The sequence below is a fragment of the Mastomys coucha genome, unplaced genomic scaffold (assembly GCF_008632895.1).
Source record: "Mastomys coucha isolate ucsf_1 unplaced genomic scaffold, UCSF_Mcou_1 pScaffold19, whole genome shotgun sequence".
Classification (NCBI taxonomy): Eukaryota; Metazoa; Chordata; class Mammalia; order Rodentia; family Muridae; genus Mastomys; species Mastomys coucha.
The window spans coordinates 15,763,454-15,774,319 of NW_022196901.1; the positions used below are offsets into that span (position 1 = coordinate 15,763,454).

The 10,866-nt window shown below is 41.8% G+C and overlaps 1 non-coding gene and 1 pseudogene across 1 annotated transcript; one reads left to right on the forward strand and one right to left on the reverse strand.

The window, feature by feature from the left end:
* Nucleotides 1-133: 133 nt before the first annotated feature.
* On the forward strand, nucleotides 134-10,825 carry LOC116097627 (annotated as a pseudogene).
* Nucleotides 2,176-2,302, reverse strand: LOC116097671. Its single transcript, XR_004121511.1, has one exon. It is a non-coding gene; the product is annotated as a small nucleolar RNA SNORA40 (small nucleolar RNA).
* Nucleotides 10,826-10,866: the final 41 nt, after the last annotated feature.

The window sequence follows — 10,866 nt, forward strand, 5'->3', positions numbered from 1 at the left end:
AGGTCTCTCACATTCCCGGTTCGTGGAAACCCACGCTAGTAGGAAGCTGCGGGACGGCATCCTACAATATCCCACTATCCCTTGTGATTTTAAAGTCAGTGGTGTGGTAGCTCCACGTTCACTCTTCTACTTGATGGCGTTGGCCACTGGAAGTCTTGTGCGCGTCACCTGCAGGACCTTGGCAGAATGGTTTCCTTTTCTCATAGAGAACACTGGCGTGTTGATGGGCCTTGCACAGCCTGTGTACATCACTGTGTAATTTAACAATATTGATTTCAATGATCTGTAAACACGGAATGCTTCCTACTGACTGTATTCATCTCAATCTATCCTCAATGTTTAACTGTTTGCATTATAAAGAGTTTCCTGTATTGGTTAAAATTATTCTTAGAAAGTTTATTTTTCTACTGTTTTATTTGTAGCTATCACAATGGGTTTACTTGTCAGATAGTTTACTATTAATGTACAGAAACACTACAGATTTCTGTATGCTGTTTTTTTTTATCATGTAATTTTACTGAATTTATAGGTTATGAGTTTTTTGGCAGAGATTTTTTTTGTATGTATGATCATATCATCTACAAATATCAAAAGCAAAGATATTTTTAGCACAATATATAAATAGTAGTAGTGTGTGCTGTTATCATTTCTATTTTCCCTACTTTGTATACATGATTTTTAATATATAATTACAGATTTTACTTAAAAATAACAAATTTCCTTAATAAAATTAGTAAGAAATGTGCTAATTTGTTTTCTGTATTTCCTGATTAAGAAATAGTCACAGGGCTCAATACCATGTGTAACAAAGTTAGAGAAATAGTTCCTACAATGTGGAGGAGGCTGAAGTACTTTTGCAAGTCCTTGGGTGGTCTAGCTGGATTTCTAAGTAGTTATAACACTCTTCTATGTCATGAGATGCCTTGCCCAGGTTGTGCAATGTAGCCATTAAAACCAAGCAAACCTGTTGCTCAACCACTTCAGGTCCGTTTCCTCTTTATCCAAATCAAGTTATTTCCATGCAAACATGGTTTAATAGATTTTTTTTAAGAGGTCACCTAGTGGGAAGAATTGTAAAGGTTTCTGTAGACTCGCTAATTATAAAGGAAAAAAAAAAAAACCTTTAAAAACATACTATGAGCTGTTAGGGCTCCAAAGTCTTTGTTATCTTGATAAAATCCAGGTTTAACCAACAGCTGGTGACGTCAGGTGCAATTGTTCTTAAGAGATGGCAGTCTCTCTTCTACCCACGGAGTTTCCCACAGACTCCTGCACCAGGCACCTTGGGACTGCGACACCACTGGCAGGTGAGGCACAGTACTGGAAGAGGTGCTTCAGCTTCCCACTTCCTAAGGCTGGGCGGCTGCCCCAGTAGAGCAGTGATTTTTGCTGCTGTTTGTTTTGTTTTTGCTGTGGGACAGAGTGTGGGACAGAAGGAGGGACAGAGGGTGGGACAGAAGGTGGGACAGGAGGAAGATCCTATGAGCCAGTCCAACAGGAGGTCGTATGGCTTTTAAAGTCTATAGCATTTCTATAGTTTCAAAACAATGAATTTTCTTTGAAATAGGTGATTCATTTTCTGCTTTGTATCCTGCAAAAGAGGAATTATTTTTAGAAGAATGTGGATACAACTAACTTGGAAGTTTCAATTTGTACTTAATGAATTGATTAATGGAGAGTTCTACAAAGGAAGAAAATGGATTTTAAAAAGTCATTTTTTTAAATGAGAAGAAAAGAGATCTTTAGCATTTCCTTGGGCAAATCTGTTTTTATAAATTTCTATTTCAAAGATCTGAGACTTCCAGGGATTCTGTTCGTAGGAAGTGCCTTGCTGTCCCAGTTTCTGCCTGCTTGATTCCCTCTATTTAGAGCCCATGGCTACTTCATTACGTTGTGGGGACATCTTAGGGTCTGAACTGTAAAGATTACTGTCTTACCTATGCAATAAACAGACAATTTCTTTAAGGTATTATATTCTTTTTTATATTATTTTGTTTTAGAAATGGAGTCTCCCATAGCCAAGGATTGCCTTGAGCTTCTGCTCTTCCCGCCTCGAGCTCTCGAAGGCTGAGGTTACAGGTGTCCACCACAATGCTCTGTGGTACTGAGGTACTTGAAGCCAGGGCCTTGAGCATGCTAGGCAAGCACTCTACCAACTGAGTTATACCACCAGCCTATATTGCTTTTTATTTGTATCAAGGCATACTGAACGATGAGTTCTGAGATACAAAAGAGGATTTAGTTTTTGCACCTACTTTTAGTCTTTGTCCACAAGTTAAGCAAGATCACACACACAAGTGCATTAAACACATGGATTCTATAGGCCCACTGTATAAAAGTCATTATTTTAGTACCAGAGACACAAAAATTAAGCTGCCAGTCAGTCTGTTTGGGGTAATAAACACACACATATATGGATAATATAAAACCACCATAGAGATGAAAACAAATCTCTACAAAATGAGTCTACCTGGTGGGAATAGGTATTCTAAGCCCAGAGACCATAGTTTGCAAAAGCATGAAGGCCTGACATGCAACATAAATTGCTAACGTGGCCAGGAATCACTGGAATTTACGGCAGAGATTAAGCGTAACTTCTGCTCTGCAGTTGGCTGCCTATCTCAGCTGCTTCTCACATTCTCCTTTTAGCTCCATCCTTGCTTCAGCTGGCGGGCCACAGAGCTCTCTCTTTCCTTAGTGTCTGTGACCACGGAGAAGGTAATTTCTCACCTGTTTTACGAGCTTGACCCTTCATGAGGGGGATACAGCTGGTGCCTATATGTGTACATTACTCCCGGAAACAAACCTATAGGGCTCTGTCCAGTCACTCCTCCTATTCATCGAGGGCTATTCATAAAGCCCATGGCTGTTTTCAAGTTAAATCTATCCTGGAAGAGTGAGGGCAGGCCGTGATTTGGGATACTTCAAGTCCTGAAAGTAATCCTTAGAAGGATTTTGAGAAAGGCTGATTGACGGTTTTAGGACGACTCTTGGAGGGCTGGAGAGACGGTTTAGTAGTTCAGAGCATTTGTTGCTCTGCAAAGGACCTTGGTTTGGTTCTCAGCATCCACATGGTAGTTCACAAATCATCTCTAACTTCAGTTCCAGGGGATCTGAAGCCATCTTCTGATTTCCTTGGGTACCAGGCACATACATGATACATATACATACATGGAGGCAAACACTTATACATATGAAGTGAAATGCATTTTTAAAAAATTGATAAAACATTCTTTGAAGAGAATAATCCTTCAGATGCACCATTTCTGGTGTACTTACAAATAAACGACATGCAGTCCAGTGTATCTATGATTGCATGTGCCTGGGAGGCTGAGGTAGGAGGCTCACTTGAGCCCGTGCGTTCGGTGCTTCTATTGTGTAGGACTGAGTGCTCGGGAGTGGGAGCATGCCTGTGAACAGCCTCATGCTATAGCCTGGGCTACACAGAGAGACCCCCTTCTTTTTTTTTTTTTTAAAGATTTATTTATTTATTATATGTAAATACACTGTAGCTGTCTTCAGACACACCAGAAGAGGGCGCGTCAGATATCATTATGGGTGGTTGTGAGCCACCATGTGGTTGCTGGGATTTGAACTCATGACCTTCCAAAGAGCAGTCAGTGCTCTTCCCCGCTGAGCCATCTCACCAGCCCCCAGAGACCCCCTTCTTTAAAAACAAATTCACACTGTTAACTTTTTGGGTGTGATAGTGACATTTTGGTTTAAGATTTTAAAAAAGCCATTCTTTGAAGAGCTATGTACTATAATAATAGTAAGGATAATCATGAGGACTCTCTTTTAACGTCATCCAGCGGGAGGAGAGGGTAGTGTCGGGGTATGGAGGAGACAGTGCTACTTGCATGCTAATAGTTACAAGGGGGTTCAGTATCCCAGGCTATTTTGCATATGTTTGAAACATTCAACCATAAAAAGGGGAACAAATTTGCATTGCAGTCACACCTCACTTTGTACTTCATTCTGGAAAGAGAAGAGTTATTCTCATGAACAGAAAGATGCAGACTGCACTGAAGAGTATTTTTTTCCTTTTTGAGATTATAATATAACACAATAACATCATTGCCCCTTCCATTTTCTTCCTCAATATCCTCCTACATGCCTCTTCCTGATCTCTTTCAAATTTATGACTTCTTTTTTCATTAGTTGTTGTTAGACTTACTATTTCAGCTGTGCCTTGATTGTCTTACAGCATAGCCTCTGTATAAATACTTCAGGAATGAATATTACCAAATGCATATAAATGCAGAGGCATTTTCCTCTCTATTACAATGTGTCTGTCTGAGGGGAATGTCTTTATTCCATTCTTTTTATGCCTTGCCCCTCACAATTTTATTTTTACGAACCCCAGGTGGGCCTGGGACATAGCTGAGTGGTAGAGCAGTTGCCTGTCCACCGAGAGAGTAAAACAAACTAACTCCAGTGCTACTTGGACCATGGGCTACTCATCAAAGTTGGTTTTCTTTCATTCAAGTTGTTTAACCCAGCAGGGAAGATGGCGTGTGCTTGTGATCCCACACTCAAAAAGTGGATGCAGAAGGATGGGGCACGTAACATCACTCTGTACTACAGGGCAAATTCCAGGCCAACCTGGGCTAGGTGAGACTCTATTGTAAAAAGCTTGACAACTAAGAAAAAGTGCTTAGCTTGTTGTAAAGAACTTCAGACAGCTGGGGATCTCCAGGCTTTTCAAGCTTTTAGAATGCTTTGCTTCCAGAATATTAAGGTAACACAGAGACCAGTAGACAGAAGAGTGCAGGGCAAGCACATGAGTCTGAGCTCCTCAGGACTCCAGACATTCCCTGGGACTGATTCCACAGACACTGGATGGTCCTCCTGTTCAAATCAGTGGAGAACTCGTGTACACTCTATGGTGGTTTTCCTGGCTCCAGAAACAGTTAAATAAACACCCCTAGCTCTTAAGTTTTTTACTTTATAAATCACCTCTACTAATAATCGGTTTGTATTTTCAAGGGTATCCTTTTTGGTAAGCCCTTCTAGAACATGACTCCCAAAGCTGCCTGCACCTGAATTGCTCAGGGTGCTTGTTACACATACATATTCCTGCCCCATACCCTAGCCAGCTTGGATCAGAAGCCCTGGAGGGTGGAAATGGGGAGCCTTGGAAGAGGGTTCTGGGGCATGTTTTGTACTGATAGCCAGCACTGGAGAAATTTGGCTGTGAGTGGCCTGGCCAGGGACAGTGTACACACCCATCTCCATTTAAACTGTCTTTGTTGAGGTAACTACCGGCTTCATGATGGTTTCTTGTGCAAAACGAAATCTTATATTTGGGAATAAGATCTAGAAACATTAGATATCAGAATCTCCATCAACTCTAGGATAAAGGAAACTGGCAATGGTACGTGCTGACTCCGTTTGCCAGGGCACTCTTGTGATGGCATATATTTATAATCACATTGGTCATCCTAGCACTTGAAAGGCTGAGACAGAAGAGCATAGGCACCCAGCCTGGATTTATACTGAGGCCCCGACTCAAACAAAACAAAACAGACATGCAACAAGCTACTGAGCTCTTTTAAAACCCAGTCTGGCTCGGTGAGCTTGTTAGTCAGCCTCATCTTCTCTGCATTCTTTTTTCTTGTACCATTGGAAATCCATTTTGACAAGTCATGCAGCCATTCAGCAGCACTCCAGACTGCTGTGGTATATGTAGAAATGTAAAGGACAAGAGGTGGGATTTGTTTGTCTGTTTTTTGTTTGGCTTGCTTTGCTTTGGTTTTTCCAGACAGGGTTCCTCTGGGTAGCTCTGACTGTCCTGGAACTCACTCTGTAGACCAGGCTGACCTCCCACCTGCCTCTGCCTCCCCAGTGCTGGAATTAAAGGGCTGTGCCACCACTGCCTGTCCAAGAAGTGTTTCAAGGGCATGGAATTCTGGATATTCAGTTTCTCTCTGAAGTATTCTTTTTCACTCCCTGACCCCAACTGTCTTAAACTTTAAGAAAGGTCTTTTCTAAAACTAATCTGACCACATTGTCCCCTGGGCAGAAAGATTTATGGAATCCATTGGAATAGGGGAAGACACAATACAGTGACTGAAAAGCACACTGAGCAAGTAACACCTGAGCCACAGATCCGCTTGTAGTCAGATGGATTTCTAGTTTGCTTGTATAAAACTGCAGGAAATTTTAAAGCATACTGTAAACTGATACACTATATTTTGTTTGTTTATTTCAGGCAGGGTCTCCCATAAGATTCTTGATCTTGAGTTCATTTTCTAGCCAAGGATAACTTTGAACTTCTGTTCTTCCTTCATCCACTTTCTGACAGCTACTTGGTTTAACTGATAGATCACTAGAAAAAGATTCACACTATTTATTCCAGGGTTTTGGTCATCATTTTGATGGTACAAAAAATTGAGGGCAGCTTTTATTTACTTTTATTTATGTAGCAGATTTTTTTCCTCATTATTCACAGTAATAATTAAGCAGAAAAAGATAGAGGTTTAAGACTGAGGTTGAATTGTGTCTCAACTTAGAAATGAAGTTTTCAACAAATACTTGGCCTAATTTTATCCAAATCACAAGTCCTCATCCAGGTCGTTTATAGAAATATTTGTTTAGTAAGTCCTTACCAAAATGAAAATTATTCATGTTGTTTTTATCAGTAGCCCACCAACAATAACAGAGGTAACTGAATCTAGAATTGTGTGCCTATGTGCACTTGAATGCACTCGTGTGTGTGTGTGTGTGTGTGTGCGTGTGTGTGTGCGTATGTGTGTGTTACTGGTTCTGGAATTCACTAGAACTCTCTATGTTGACCAGACTGGCCTCAAGCTCACAGAGCTCCACCTGCCTCTGCCTCCCAAGTCCCAAGTGCTGGGTTAGGGCATACACAACTGCTATGGTTGGTTCACAAGTATGGAAGTGAAGGGAACAGGCAGAGTTCCAATGCTACTAGGAAGGAAGAGTTAGTTCCCCCTGATTTCTTTCTCTAAGGCTTTCAGTCCTGTCAAAACTGAGTTTCCTGGTTTTCTGTCAGTAGACTCTGGCCTGACCTGGTTGTGAATGTTTCCTTCCTTCCTTTCCCTGCTATTCATCTGATGTTCTGCTAAAAGCTGACTTACGATATGGCGAGGCAGGGTACCTGGCCGGTGAACCTAGACTCCTTTCCCATGTGCTCTGCAGCTTCTGTTTCTAGGCATCTGAACAGACAACCTTTGCAATCAGATGGTAGTGTGACAGGCAACCCTGAGACTGAGGTAGTAAGCAGAGACATGAGAACCTGACTTCCTTCCTTCCTCCTTCTTTCCTTCCTTCCTTCCTTCCTTCCTTCCTTCCTTCCTTCCTTCCTTTCTTTCTTTCTTTCTTTCTTTCTTTCTTTCTTTCTTTCTTTCTTTCTTTCTTTCTTTCTTTCTAATGGCAGGGTTGCAGAGCTCAGGACCTGCTGCCTGCTGGTGTATTTCAAAGACATCCATTTTGCTAGCATGGATCTGACATGGTAACATTTGAATCAGTTCTTTCCTTAGCCCCCAGTTTTACTATTCTATTTTCTAACCACAGCACAGGCCATAGCTAACTTGATAAGCACTCATGGCGTTTGTAGAGTTTTGGAGGTTGTTTTCAGCCTTTCCAGTCATTTTGTAAGCATTTAATTGTATGAATGCTCCTTGACTTATTCTTTGGTTCCATTCCAGTAAACCAATACCAGGCTGAAAATATCATTAAGACAGAATACATTTAATATGCCTTACCCTTCTGAATGTCCCAGTCACATAACAGTGGCTCTAGGTGCCTGTTGTTTATCTTTGTGATCTTCTGATTGATGGAGGGCTGTAGTTTTCTGTCTAGCACAACTTGGAGAAGGACTATCATGGCTTTCTTCACATATTGCTTTACCCAAGGGAGTATCAAAATCCCCAAACTGAAGTAATATTCACAATTGACTACCGATACTTTTACATTGTAAAGTTGAAGAAAAAGACAAAACCCATAACCCATCACAGGTTGAAAGATCCCCAAGTTAGGGATATCTGTATGAATTCTCCTGAGTTCTCACTAGCTAGAACGGCTTCTTTCACAGACAAGCACTTCATGGCTGAAACTCACTCATTCCTTGGAGCACCTCTCCAGCTCCTGTATTTTTCTTTGGGTCATTTTATAATCTAATGGTGTTGGGAGCCAACCTACCCATGCTAGCCATGGGAGGCCAAATTTTTTCTTGAGTAGCTGCTCCTCTTTCAGAACTAGCCCCCTTGAAGAACTTTTTTGGTTAGTTTCCCTTTTGGGGGAAAAAGTCTTTCCTGGTCTTCCTGGAAAAAGCTCTTCATGAACAAGGCCAACCATGAGTTCAGCATATCGAACCTTTCCATCCCCTTTTCTACCCCGTTTCTGCCTCTGTGTTTAACTCGTCAGTGGAGGATGCCATGGCTTTTTTTCCTCAGCCTCTCTGATACTGCTCTTCAGGTGTCTTACTCAGTTGCACCTTCAGAGTGGGATCATCTGAGTTATTTCTTTAGTGCAATGATCTTTTTTAGGTAGCTTGAAAAGCCCTCCAGAGATCTATTTTAAAGTGCTAATCCTTCAACCAAGCCTTGATTTAGAATGCTGATGTTTGGAAAAAGCTCATCATTTTCAACAATCATCATGTGGCATTCTGACTCACAAGGCCCTTGAACTGCACCTGATGTCAGAGCCTTATCTATGTTAATGAGTAGGGCAGAGAGTGGATTCCAGTTCCTTTCCTCTTCCCTGTCATGTGGGGATGGGAAAAGAGAGAGAGGTTGGAGATGGCCTGTGGGCTAGAAGCTTGGATGACTATGATTATTGTTGTAGCTCTGGTTCACACAGAGAGACAAGAAGGGAAACCAGTTTGTGGAGGAAGGTAATGAGCTCCATCTAAGGCCTGCTGGGTTTGACATCCAAGTGAAGATGTGTTGGCAGCTAGTAAAATGTGCTTGATGAGCCAGGTCTGGAGGTTGGTTAGTAGGACAGATTTTCTGTTAAGGCTCCAGAGAGTCATTGCTGTACCTAATTATTCTTTCATGTGGTTCACTCATGGTTGTTTTGAAGATCAAATAAGTCTACTAGTGTCGTTCTCAAGCTGGTACAGAATGAAGTGCTTTTTGTATTTGTGCTGGGTTGTTCAAGAGGAAAAGTGAGGAGGTTCATGCTGGGAAAATTGTCATTTCAGGTTGCCTAAGAGATGCTGAAGGCTCTGCTCCTTAGGCCACACCGTGCATTTCCCATGATCCTTCCTCTTGCTTCCTCCAGGCCATGGAGAAGTGCATCATGGTCTTATAAGCTGTGGGTGAAGGAAATAATGTAGAATAGGGAAAATAAGGGCAAAAAGTATAACTATCTATTTTCATTATTTGTTTCAGCTGCCCACAAACCAGGATAGGTTAAAAAAAAATAATTTATCTTCGTCCTCAGCAAACTTAATCTGTCCTGTAAGAAATGGAGCAGTCAGGTGCTTTGGTTAAACCAAAGAGTCATATTTTTAACCCTGTGATGACCACAGATCCCTAGTCTCTGCCCAGAAGTCATTCAGCAGGTCCACAGCCTGGACACCCACCAAGAGAAGAAGCAGTATGCTATGGTCAGAAGTGCTAGATATCAGTATGAAGGTAGATATCAAACATCAAGGGGCAGTATATGAAGTCAAACAGGACTTACTCAAGAATCTCAATCTTGCTAGAAAGGCCTGCATGACCCCATGTTAAAGTTGTCCGGATCTCAGAAGAAGAACGCACATATTTTGGTCATTTCGAAGCTTACATACCTCTGCATAGGATAAAAATCTGTTGGCAAGACTGGAATCAACCAGTCTTATGGGACAGTAGATCAGATTGGTCACATTCTCATGAACTGATTACTGGGTCTGAATGACTTTATCTACAAAAGCTACACCAGCAGGTGGCCAAGACTCTTCTGGATCAGAAGAGATAGGCCAAGACTTATTCTAGTGTATCTGGAGTCTTCCTTTACTTGAAAACTAGATTTTTGGAGTGTTCTAGATATCACTCAAAGTTACCTGGTCAAATACCCTTTACTGCTAAAAGAAATCCTTAGACAAACTCTAAAAGACCACCGTGATCAGTTTCTGGAGGAAGTGATATTGATACAAGTTCTTCTGCTGTCAACATGAAGAATCCAAGGGTCAATATTACATTGACAAGCCAGAGTACCTGGTCAAGAAGTAGGACCCCAGCATCAAAGTGAGACAAATTTTCTGTGCCACAGGGAATGAAAGAATAAAGTGACCATAAGCTGTATATTTTCCTGTTTTAAGACATCTTGGTTTTGACTCAGCCTATTACAGGAAGTGAATGTCTCTCCTACTGGTTTTGCCTGTAGCCCATTCCAGTGCAGGAACTAGTGTTGGAAGGCCTGTAACATGGGAATGTGCAATTGGGTACTTCCTTCCGAGGAGTATTGGCAACTCAGACAAAGCTAAAAATATATGTTTAGAGTGAGTTTCTAAAAGCCCTCTCTAAGCCAGTCCCACACACTGCAAACCAATGATGTATTCCATACAATGGTTCTCATATCCCTACCGCCATGGCCCCTTTCCAGCCAACCACCAACCCTCTAGAGCGTCTGGAAGCCAGAGTTCCAGGAAGAGTGTGAAGAGAACAACCCCTCTGTCAGGAATCTCAGAGCGCAGCGAAGGGCAGCGTGCTTCCCAAGATAATGCAGGTAGATGATGAAAGTGCTCAGGAATGTGGCTTCAGTGTACAGACAGCAGAGACAACAGGGCATGCAGGTGCTATGGCTGCTAGACAGCCTGGTTTACGAAGATCTGAACAAAGCCCAGTAAGATGGTAACAAGAAAGAGCCTCTGTGAAGGAGTTAGAGAAAGGACCAATGGAGCTGAGGGGTTTGCAG